The 13,047-nt window shown below is 43.1% G+C and overlaps 1 protein-coding gene across 1 annotated transcript in view; it reads left to right on the forward strand.

Annotated features, from left to right (window-relative positions):
• C11H10orf67 (chromosome 11 C10orf67 homolog) overlaps positions 1–13,047 on the forward strand; it is a 140,447-nt gene that overhangs the window by 27,721 nt on the left and 99,679 nt on the right. The window lies entirely within an intron of this gene.

Consider the following 13,047-nt stretch of genomic DNA (forward strand, 5'->3'; position numbering starts at 1 on the left):
CTGCTTTGGTGCCCTCCAGACTTTGAGTGCCAACGAGCACAGGAGGGAGGCCATGGGGGCACTGAGGGTGGCACAGCACAGGCCTGCAGGTATCCCTTGGCATGAACAGCCTGGGCACCGTGAACAGCAGCAGGAAGTGACAGGCTCCTGAGTGGAAAGGGATGTGTCACTGCTGAAGCCCCACCTTCAAGCCAGGGACGGCCTGAAGCCTGGGGGCCAGGCTGCCAGTTCCACAGACTGGAGTGAGAACTTATGGTGCTTTTTTCAGGCCCACCTGTGGCTGCACATTGACCAGTCAACATGCACTTCCTCCCCTCTGAAGCCTATAAAAACCCTAGACTCAGCCAGACTCTGGCAGAGGTCGGGATGACCTGCCTGCAGAGAGGAGTTATTCACTGTGGGGTCTTCTCTCAGCTGAGAGCTGAACAGATACCAGGCTGACCTGCCTGCAGAAAGGAGCTACCCACTGTGGGTCTCCTCTCAGCTGGGAGCTGAGCAGATGCCGAGATGACCTGCTTGCAGAAAGGAGCTACCCACTTCAGATCTCCTGAGAGCTGTACTGTTGCTGAATAAAGCACCTCTTTGCATTACTCACCCTCCAATAGTCTGCATATCTCATTCTTCCTGCATGTGGGACAAGAACTCAGGACCCACCAAATGGTGGGACTGAAAAAGCTATAAGGCAAACAGGGCTGAAACACACCCCTCACTCACCACACAGCAGGCAACAAGAAGGAGAGAAGAGCTGCAGCCCTTGGGGAAGCCCAGACCTAGAAGCTCCCTGAGCCAGTGTTGTGACACCCTCTTTGGGGCTCTGCAGTTCCTGGTGTCTCCAGACTTCCAGGCACCACTGTGTTCCCCAGTGCCAGCAGTGGAAGCCACTTATGGTATACCTGGTCCAGCTGCAGCCTTGCAGGGAGCTGGCGCCCTTGCTGGCACCTGGAACTGCCCATCCCCCTGCAGCTGGCATGCCTAGCTGTGTGTAGTGGCTGGACCCTGCACTCACTCATGCACCCCTTGTCACTGTGCACCTGGCTTGCCCTTGGCAGGCATGGGATCCAGGCTGGTAGCATGAGCTGAGCGCAGCCTGCCAGGTCAAGCAGGTGGAATGAGCCTAGCAGGCCTGAGCAAAACTCAGGCAAAAGTGCCACTGACCACAGAGGTTTCTGGCTGGCAAAGCAACACCCCAAGGATCCTGTGGCAGCATGGTGGTACACGCTTGTAGTCCTAGCTACTGAGGAAGCTGAGGTGGGAGGACTGCTTGAACCCAGGAGTCTAATGTGAGTGAGCCATGATTGTGCCAGTACACTGCAGCCTGAGTGACATAGCATGACCTTGTCTCTAAAAGAAAAAAAAAAAAGATGCATTTAATCTATGTTATCCAGTATTATTCTTGTTTATAATGAGAGAATAAGTCAGAATTTTGTGGTTTTTAAAAACATGCTTTTGGCCAGGCGTGGTGGCTCATGCCTATAATCCTAGCGCTGTGAGGGGCCAAGGCAGGCAGATCGCTTGAGCTCAGGAGTTTGAGACTAGCCTGGGCAACATAGTGAGACCCTGCCTCTACAAAGCATACAAAAAGATTAGCTGGGCATGGGGGCATGCGCCTGTGGTCCCAGCTACTCGGAAGGCTGAGGTGGGAGGATCACTTGAGCTCAGGAAGTTAAGGCTGCAGTGAGCCGTGATCATGCCACTGCACTTCAGCCTGGGTGATAGAGCAAGACCCTGTGTCAAAACAAATAAACAAACAAAAACCACATGCTTTTATAGTTCTTTGTGTCGTCCACAATTTCTGGGACATTGGTCTTTTTCTAATATATATCACATGGTCAAAACTATAGCTAAATAATGAGTATTACTCTTTGTCCATACACTTTATACTTCTAGGAGTAGAAAGCCATGGAAGGATTAAATTCTTCATGTTCATCAGTTTTTCATAAATATGTGTTAAATATGCTTAATTGTGGTTAGTTGACTTATGAAAAAATTGTTTATATTAAAGTCATTATTGGAATCTTTGCTTTGGCTTGTTGGCATCACTTTGATCCATGATCTCAGACAGCCTTCCAAATCCTGGCCACCCAGTTTGTTAAGGCTTAGTCATAAGGAAGAACAGAGGAAAGTTGAAAATAAAACGAAGTGTTGTATACACTTTTTGTAGATTGACAAGTATAAATAACTCTCTGCTGCCCTCTGGAGACCAGTTAAGGACACAAGTACCTGTACTTTTTCTTTCAGCTATGAACAAGTTTCTAAATTTATTTAACTTTTCTTTTGGTCAGTTGAATACAGCAAAGATAAAGAGTTGTATGTGATTATCTTTATAGCATCTGTCTTGCTAGAGTCTCTCTCTCTGTTGGCTAATGTGAGAGGCTACATGAGAGGAAACCCGTGTGGCAAAGCTGAGTGTAGCCTCTGGCTGACAAAAAGAAACAAGCATCCAGTCTTATAGCTGAAAAAAAGTGGATTTTTTCTACAACCTGAGTGAGCTTGGAAGCAGATCCCTTCACAGTTGCTCTTCAGATGAGACCACAGCCCTGAACACCACCTTAATTGCAGCCTTGGGAGACCCTAAACAGAGGACTTACCTGAATTCCTGACCAATAGAAACTATGAGATAATGTGTATGTGTGTGTGTGTGTGTATGTGTGTGTGTGTATGTGTGTGTGTATTTTAATTTAATTTTTTTTTCTTTTTCGTTAGTGACAGGGTCCTACCATATTGCCCAGGCTGATCTCAAACTCCTGGCCTCAAGTGATCCTACCACTTCAGCCTCTCCAAGTGCTGGGATTATAGGTGTGAGGCACTGTGCCTGGCCAAACATGTGTGTTTTAAGCCACTACATTTGGGGTAAAACTTTTATGCAGCACTAGATAACAAATTCATCCTTCATATTTAGTGAGCCATCAAATCCTACCAGTTTTTTGTTGTTGTTTGGTTTGGGTGTTTGTTGTTGTTGTGTTTGAAACAGGATCTTGCTCCGTTGCCCAGACTGGAGTGCAGTGGCACCATCTCTGCTCACTACAACCTCTGCGTCCTAGGCTCCAGCAACCGTCCCACCTCAACCTCCCAAATCGCTGAGATTATAGGCGTGAGCCACCATGGCTGGCTGTCCTGCCAGTTTTTTATCTCCTAAATTTGTGTCTTGTTATTTTGCCTCTGAGCCAGTTTAGGTAGTCAGCATTGCTCACCTGGCCTGTGGCTGGTGCCTTCTTATCCCTTTTGGTCTTCATTAAGTCCATCGTTTGCCCAGGCATCTGGGTGGTCGTTCAAAACACAAGTCTGACCATATCCTGCCCTGTTTAAATCCTTCAGTGTTTCCTCCATGCCTTTAGGATGAAGTTTAAGTGCCTTAGTATGGCTTAGAAGATCCTTTCATGTCTTCACTTTTATCTGTTTCCACTTCTTAGCTAAAACTTTACCCTCCTGCAATACTGGGCCGTCACCTGCTTCTCTCAGCTCACCTCAAGTTATTAACCACCTCCCTGGAATTTTTGCATAATGTACCCCTTTGCTCTTTCTCTGCTGACTAATAGCTACAGTGAATTGTGTCACATTTACCCAGTACATGTTGAACTGTCCACTAGACTGTTCCTGCAGAGCAGGGACCGAGTCTTGCTCATCTTTGTATTCTCCTAGCAGACTGCGTGACATAATAGGTTTTTGACAAATTTTGTTGAATAAAGGGTTGAATATGATCAAGAAGAGTGTCAAGATAACTTGACCTACACCATGGTACTGGAAATAGATCATGAATTCCTAGTGGAAATTTCCTAGAATAAAGGCAATCCATAATGTCAAGGTCTTTAACTGTTCTTTCACTCACGTTTGGATTCATTTCATCCATCCATTGTCTGATTTTCCAGCAGAGGCCCAGAGTCAGTCCTTGTACCTATTGTGTGTAATCTAGTGGTCAAGAGAGATAACAAACTTAGCGATTACAGTCCACATTGGAGGTTTGTACCCAGTGGGTGCAAACTCTCTGGCAGTTTGGGTGAATAGTTAAGGAAGACTTTTAGGAAAAGGTGATTCCTGTGCTGAGCCTTGAAGGACAATGAATATTTGGGGGAGATGGGGAGAAAACAGGGAAAGAGAAGAGAGGGTGAAGGAGAGGTGATAAAAGAGATTTTGAGGAATTGGTTCATGCAATTATGGGGGCTGGCAAGTTTGAAATTTGCAAGGCAGGCCAGAAGGCTGGAGACCCAGGAAAGGCTTGATGTTACAGCTTGAGTCCGAATGCAGTCCTCTAGGAGAATTTCCTCTTCCTCAGAGAATCTGTCTTTTTCTGAGAAGGCCTTCAACCTATTGGGTGAGCTCCATCTACATGATGGAAGTCTGAAGATTAATCTTCTTTACTCAGAGCCACCGATTTTAATATTTATCTCATCTAAAAATGCCAGCAACATCTACCATTTGAAAAAGAGTACCATGGCCTAGCCAAGTTGATGCATACAATTAATCATCACAGATACATATATGTGACTATATAGATATGTGTGAATGTGTATGTGTAAGTGTGTAGATACATTTATGTATATCCTAGTTCTGTCTATGGAGAGCGCCTAGAGGAAGTGACACTCCTATAGCAATGAGCACACCTAGAATTCAGCTTTTAGATTTAAATGATATTCTACACTCAAAGAAACCAGGGCTTTTTGGAGGAGTAGCCAACTCCAGGGCAGTGACAGGGAAAATGGAAGAAAGGCCTGCAATATTTTGTCATAACCAAAGCAAGGAAATGCTCAAAAAATTATGAAGGTGTGTCAGAACACGGGAGTCAGCTGGTGGGGGCTTCCTTCATTCCACTTGGCCAATCTGGGAAAATTCATGCATCAAAATAAACAATGATAATCATGAATTGTAACCATTTGAGTAAAATAGGAATCCATGAGCTCACCGTCATAAGTAAATAAGTGAATAATGCATTTATTTATTTTGGGAAAAGGTTTATCTTACAGAAGTACTAACATATCTCCCTACAAATGCATATTAATACTTTAACTGGGAATAAATACGTATTAAGGACTATAACATGTATTAATTAGTATAATACTTATTAATTAACTTTACAATGAGGAAAGTTGATACTAACACCTTCTTAACTAAATGATAAAAGTTAATATCTCTATTATAATAACCTTCATTATCTAAAAAGGTTAATATATCACCTTTGAAGTAAGCAATTGACTTGCTTCCCACCCAATATTGTCATAGTCAATCTAAATGTTCACAGAGTAATTATTCCCTAGTTTAAATGTTGCAAACTGACAGCTGGACCTTAATGAGAATGATGGCACCAAAATATAGAAATTTTATTTTAGAAAGTTAATGAGACAATTGAAATTCCAAAAACATTTTCCTTGAACAGCAGGCAGTAACTATTTTGACGTTGTTACTGAACCCAAGCTGGAATTTCAAACTCCTGTGTTTGATAAGTGAATGGTGCAGCCTGATTGAACTTTGTCATACTCAGGCCCTCAGGCCTGGCTACCTGTTGCTCCTGTGAACTTAATAGTTGTCAGAAAGAACCTCTCGATGAAGGACAAGCGGTCACATGATTAGGTCGGGATTTAAACTAAAGGGTAATACATTTTTCAGTAAGCCACCCTAAGATGGGATGTTAAAATGGGACTCTTGGGTTTCAGTTTCATCCAAAGCTCCAAAAGTAAAGAACTAAATACTGTTCAAAAGTGAGGTATGTCTGGGCGTGGTGGTTCATGCCTGTAATTCCAGTGCTTTGGGAAGCTGAGACAGGAGGATGGCTTCAGCCCAGGAGTTAGAAGCTGCAGTGAGCTACGATCATGCCACTGTACTCCAGCCTGGGTGACAGAGCAAGACGCTATCTAAAAAAAAGAAAAGGAAAAAATAGATGCCAGCAGGATATTCTTTGCAGGACATTCCAGGACTTGGTGGAACAGCTTAATTGGCCAGTACTAGCCCATCATCCATCTCCAGGAAATATAAGAGATATCTTGAATTTGGAAATGAACAAGACTGGTCAAGAGGACCATTTTGGGGAAAGCAGGCAGCATGGAGTGCTGACCCATAAATGGGAGAGAGAAAGAGAGTATTTCTCCTTCCAGCCAAGCAAGAGTGGAGTCTTGGACCACTTGGAGAGCTTGATGAGCATCCCTGGGTCTGAGGAATATGAGGACTGGTGTGGGACTTGCCAGGAAAATTCCACAGAAGGGCAGGAGGGCTGATAGAGCAGAAGCCTGCTGACAAGGACCATCTGGAGAGGTGACAGGATGCCAGCAGAAGGGCAGGTCCTAGGATAGAAGCCAGGCAGGCACTGCTCCTGTGAAGGGCATTGCAGGAGGCCAGGCCAGCATGGACCCCCCTGGAACCAAAGGCAGCAGGTTATTGTCAACTGACACTTGTTTCTGTTCCCTTAACATTTCTCCCTCTCCTCTGCACCAGACCATTGGAAAATCTCAAATTGTAGAAATAAAAGGAAGAGAGGCTCAACCCTTCTCCTCCACTGCAGACTGCCAAGTCTAAGGGGGGCCAGAGTGGTGGGAGGACAGAAGCATTAATGGGTGAGAGTTGGCTAGACTAGAATTTTTTGTTTTGGTTTGGGATTTTGCTTTCTTCCCATTTTCTTTATTCCTTTTATTTTGTTGTCATTGTCTAAGATTAAAGTTGTTGTTACTAAGTTAAAAAAATAAAGCCATGATATCTTCCTGAAAGTTTTAAAAGGTGGGAACTATGAGACTAGAGACTAGATTTGCAGGGGCAGTGTGGAAAAATCACACTGCTTTCTGCTATCTCCCACAGAGTCCCACTCATTCCATAAACACTAGTGAAACATCAGAAACATTCCAGAAGATGAAGAAAAATGAATCCGTTGTATTTGGACCTTACAACTATTTTGTGAAAAGTCAAAAATAAATCCCTCCAGGTGGATTTTGGGGTTCCTGAAACAATTGCTTCAGCTGAAGTTTGAGGACTGACTGAAAAAAGAATCTTTGAGTCTGCACTTAAAAAATGAGGTGAGGAAGCATGTAAAAGTAAAACTTTTTTGTTCTTCCAAAGAATTGTGGCCCTCCCTGCCCTGAAGTCCAGAGTGGTTGAGCCCATCCAGAAGGCAGGCTGGCTCATCAAGCACCTCTCAGCGTGATACCTGGGTGAGATTTTAAATGAGTTTCCCAGGGCACTTCTGTGACATGCTCTGACAAAGATGACTTGGTGCCAGGCAGAGCATCATTCCCTAAACAGCCTGCATCACTTTCTCATTATTTTTTAGTGCATTGGTCTCTGGGCTGTCATGCCATCTTTGTTTTGTTGGCTTTTTAAAAACTTTTGTTTTAGATTCAGAGGGTATATGTGCATGTTTGTTACCTGGGCTTCTAGTATATCCATCCCCCAAATATTGAACATTGTACTCAACAGGTAATATTTCAGCCCTGGTTTCCCTGCCACCTTTTTCCCTTTTGGAGTCCCCAGCGTCCATTATTTTCATCTTTATGTTCATGTGTACCCGTTGTTTAGCTCCCACTTAGAAGTGAGAACATGTGGTATTTAGTTTTCTGTTCCTGCATTAATTTGCTTAGGATAATGGCCTCCAGCTCCATCCGTGTTACTGCAAAGGACATGATTTCATTCTTTTTAATGGCTGCATAGTATTCCATGGTGTATATATTAATATATTACATTTTCTTTATACAGTCAACCATTGATGGACACTTAGGTTGGTTCCATGACTTTGCCATTGTGAATAGTACTGTGATAAACATACAATTGCAGGTGTCTTTTTAAAGAGTAAAATAAACCCAACCTATTCAGAGCATAAAAATTAATTAGAAAGTAAGCAAATAATAAAGTGACCCCAAGAAGAATGTTCACAAGATAGAGAAAGGACATAGAGGTAGAAGGTGGATGGGTGGGAGGCCTGTGCTAAGGCTTCCAGAGTAGCTGGCATCTGGATTTGAATGACAAACAGCCACAACAGGACTAAGTGCTAGGTTATAATACTTGCTGGGGGCTGTCTGTGTGTTGTAGGCACTGTCCAAAATTGTTTACATGCATTATCTTATTTAATTCTCACAATTCAGGTACTATTATTAATAGTCCCATTTTACAGATGATAACACTGAGACACTCGGGGTTTAAGAAATTTGTTCAAGGTTTCTCTGTCACCAAGGTGACAGAGCTGGTCTGCAGACTCAGGCAATTCCACTCTAATACCATTCTGCTAGAATGACAAGCAAGAGCTTGTTGGGTTGGCTAACAGGAAACTCCCAAGTGCTAAGGCACAGAGACCTGTGGCAACGTGGTGTTTCTGAGAAGTTGGATGCTGAGTGTATCAGTATTGATAAAATGCCCAGAGAAGACTGGCATGAGTTGCTGGCCAGGTAAGCTGGCAGCAGATCAGGAAGGCTGCGTTTTGTATACCATGCTAAGGGAGCTGAATGTTAGCCCGTAGGAGGAGATGGGGAGAGCTGCATTTTAGAAAGGTTATTTGGCTACTGGATGAAGATTGGAGAGAAGTGACAAAACAAGAGGCAGGGAGGCTAGTTAAGAAGCTTTTACAATATCCAGGTGAACAAGGCAAGTACTGAGATTGTAGTGGAACAGGAAAGAAGGTGATGGGGTTTGGTAGAGATTTAGGGGTAGGTCGAACAAATTTGGTTAGTTGATGAAGGAGAATAAGGGGCTTAAAAGGGGTTTCTGGCTTATGCTGCTGTTAATTAGGGAATGTAGAAAGGATGACAGTGAAGATGTTGAACTCTGTTTGGATCTGTTAGATACGTGATGCCTAGTAACACTTAAGGGCCCTGGTGGAATAAATGTGTGTTGAGTAGAGTGTTTGAGCTATAGACATATGTAAGAATAGATGTAACGACTAGATCTACATAATCAATACTCTCGTTTAAAATCACCAAATTTAAGGCCAAGCGCGGTGGCTCTGTAGTCCCAGGACTTTGGGAGGCTGAGGCAGGCGGATCCCTTGAGCTCAGGAGTTTGAGACCAGCCTAGGCAACATGGCAAAGCCCTGTCTCTGCAAAAAATACACAAATTAGCCAGGCATGGTGGTATGTGCCTGTAGTCCAGCTACTTGGGAGGCAGAGGTGGAGGCAGAGGTGGGAAGATCACTTGAGCCCAGAAAGCGGAGGTTGCAGTGAGCCGATTATACCACTGCACTCCAGCCTGGGTGATAGAGTGAGACTCTGTCTCAAAAACAAACAAACAAACAAAAAAACAAACAAACAAAAACCCACCCTACTAAATTAAAAAACTAAATAAATAAAATCACAAAATTTTAAAAGCTGATACTGGATATTGTCATATGGAGTATTCCTTTTCACTCCTTTTAATTCTCCTGTACATTCATATATGATTTTTTTATACCGTGAAGATTATGCCGGTGCTGTTCATAGCTACCTTCATATATTATTATTCTTAGTCTGCTGATATTCATCATATTAGGACAATCTGAGTTTACAAATTTAACTCTTTTGAAATATAACATTAAGTGTATTAGCAGATATTACTAGGTTTTGCTATATTTCCTGTATGTTGTATGTACCCAAATATATTAGTAATAAACACACAAAGAATCAAATGGTTTCTTTATAATTTCAAAAAGAGTCCAAACTAAACCACAAGTTTTGCATAGCAGTGTTGAAAATGAGATTTTTAAATGCTGGAAGTAAGTAACATTATTCACTTTTAAAGCCTTTCATCCTTTTTTTGGTTTTGTAATATAATTCTTCAGAGTAATGAATGCAGATAGGAAGCACCTAAATACTTAAAACAAGCTGTCAAGGTATGTTACTTCTTTCAACGTCTCCATTCCAGTCTATTGAGGAAATTAGTTGCACCAATGATGTTTACTTCCTTTTCTACATATTCAAATTTTTACTGTCTTCCCTTCTAGAGGAATATTAAAGTAGGATATTCACAAATCATGATGGCAATTTACTATTAGGATTTACCATTATTACCTTTTCCAACTTTACTGATGTATAATTGACAAATATAAATTGTATATATTCAAGGTATACAATGTGATGATTTGAAATACATTGTATAATGATTACCACAATCAAATTAATTAACACATACTTCTAGTTATTACTGTGTGTGGGGTGGGGGACGGTGGCAGTAAGGACACAAGATCTGCTCTCTTGGCAAATTTCAAGTAAACAATACAGTGTTATTAACCATAGGCACCATGCTATACATTAGATTGCCAGAACTTATTCATCTTATGACTGAAAGTTTATACCCTTTGACCAACATCTCCCCATTTTTCCCATGCTCCAACCTCTGTCAACCACCATTCCTTTTTTTTTTTTTTTTTTTTGAGACAAAGTCTCGCACTGTCACCCAGGCTGGACTGGAGTGCAGTGGTGCTATCTCAGCTCACTGCAACCTCCACCTCCCAGCTTCAAGTGATTCTCCTGCCTCAAACTCCCAAATAGCTGAAATTACAGGCGTCCGCCACCACGCTCAGCTAATTTTTTGTATTTTTAGTAGAGATGGGGGTTTCACATGTTGGCCAAGCTAGTCTCAAACTCCTGACCTCGTGATTTGCCCACCTAGGGCTCCCAAAATGCTGGGATTACAGGTGTGAGCCACCGCGCCCGGCCTGTCAACCACCATTCTACTCTCTGCTTCTTTAAGTTCAACTTTTTTAGATTCTACGTATTAGTGAGATAATACAGTATTTATCTTTTTATGTCTGGCTTATTTCACTTAGCATAATATCTTCCAGGTTCATCCATGTTGTCCCAAATGGCAAGATATCCTTCTTTTTTATGGCTGAAAAATATTGTATTAATATATACATTATACATACCACCATTGTAAATATTCTATTGTGCGTGTGTGTGTGTGTGTGAGAGAGAGAGAGAGAGAGAGTGTGTGTGTGTGTGTGTGTATGTAACATTTTCTTCATTCATCTGTTGATAGATATTTAGGTTGTTTCTGTATCTTGGCTATTGTGAATAATGCTGTAATGAACATAGGAATGCAAATATATTTAAGAGCATGATTTTATTTCCTTCGAATATATACCCAGAAGTAGGATAGCTGGATCATATGGCAGCTTTTAATTTTCTGAAGAACTTCCATACTATTTTCCATAATGGCTGTACCACTTTACATTCCCATCAACAGTGCACAAGGGTTGCCTTTTCTCCATACCCTTGCCAATACTTGTTGTCTCTTATCTTTTTGAAAATACTCATTCTAATAGCTCATTCTTATCATAATGAGGTAATTTCTCATTGTAGTTTTGATTTACATTTTCCTGATGATTGGTGATGTTTCATGTACCTGTTAGCGATTTGTATACCATCTTTGGAAAAATGTTTATTTAGGTCCTTGGCCCATTCTTTAATCTTTTCTTTTAAAAAAATTGCAGAGAAGGATGTCTTGTTATGTTACGCAGGCTGGTCCCAAACTCCTGGCCTCGAGTGATCCACCTGCTTCAGCCTCCCAAGTAGCTGGGATTATAGACACAAGCCACCATGCCTGGCATTTACTATTGCTTTATGAAACTTCTAATTTTGTTAATGCATTGTTTTTCTTGTTTTGTTCAACTGTGTATCTGTGTTCTCTTGCATCTCATTGAGCTTCTTAAAGATAATATTTTGAATTATTTGTCAGACGATTTGCAGATCTCCATTTTTTTGGAGTCAGTTACTAGAACTGTATTCGTTTTCTTGAGAGTGTCATGTTTGCCTGATTCTTCACTACCTATATAGCCTTATGTTGGTGTTTGTGCATTTGAATGAGCAGACACTTCCTTCAGTCATTACAGACTGGTTTTGCTAGGTAAATATTTTCTTCTTTTGGGTTCCTGAGCTGATAAGATTGCCTCCAGGATTGCAGTTGAGTAGGGCTGCAGCCGAGTTATGTGGCTGCTGCTGGGTCTGCAATGGGGTCCATGTTAGTGGGTCTATTACTAGGGGCTTGAACAGGCTTGCGTCCTGTCTGGCCCCTGGAAAGAATAAACTGCTTCCAGGACCTTGGTCTGTAGAGTTGGTGCTGGGTAAAGAATATGCTTCAGGTTTCACAGTTGGGTTTGCAGATGGTGGGCCTGTTACCAGGCGCAGATAAGTGTTGTATTCCTTCAGGTCCCTTGGAGTGTTCCTGCTGGGTTACTGAGTTGGTCCCTGGGCAAGAAGAATTGGCCATGGACCATGGCTGACAGGCGCTTGAATGGAATTACAGGGCTGCTTCATGGCTTACACTGAGACTGGGGTCTGCAGACATACCTCCAGAGACACAGACAGGTGTGCCTCCTACTGGGCTCCTGGGCAAGCAGGACTGCTCTTGGATCATGGCTGAGTGGGCTGGAGCTGGGTCACGGGGCTACTTCAGGCTCCTCCATCAGACTGAGGTCAGCAGCCTGCCTCTAAAGGCATTGATGGGCATGTTTCCTGGTAGATCTCTGGGTGGACAGGACTGCTTCTGCCCAAGGCTAGGAAGGGACAGAACTAGGTGTAGGTCCACCCCAAGATCTGCAGTGGAATCAAGATCAGTGGGCCTGCCTTTGGGGCACAGAAAGGCATAGCTTTCATCAAGCCCCTGGGTGGGCAAGACTGCTCTCAGACTGCAGCTGAGAGGGCTGGGGCCAAGTTAAAGGGGTATTTCAAGATCTGCTGTGAGACCGAGGTCAGCCGACCAGCTTCCGAGGGCACAAATAGGCATGACTCCCAGCAGGTGCCTGGGCAGGCAGAACCGGTCTCAAACTGCAGCTGAAAGTGGGTTTGGTTGAGTTACAGAGCTGATTCAGGGTCCACAGCTGAGACTGAGGCCTGTGGGCGTGTCACCAGAGGCACAGGTGAACGTGATTCCTCCTGGATTTCTTGGCAGATGGTTCTAGTGGCAAGACCAAGTCCGCAGGGGGATGAAGCCATTTCTGGGTTTGTAGCTGGGATCATGGTCAGTGAGCCTGCCACCTAGGTGCATCTTGCCACTCAAAACAGCCCTCCTCAGTCTTGGGCTCCACCAGAGTTTTGCAGTCTTCTATCCAGGTCCCAAATCTCCCTCAAGGGCACTTTTGTCCATGAATGGCTGCCAAATTCGTGTTGA

The sequence above is a fragment of the Papio anubis genome, chromosome 11, assembly GCF_008728515.1.
Source record: "Papio anubis isolate 15944 chromosome 11, Panubis1.0, whole genome shotgun sequence".
In the NCBI taxonomy this organism is placed as follows: Eukaryota; Metazoa; Chordata; class Mammalia; order Primates; family Cercopithecidae; genus Papio; species Papio anubis.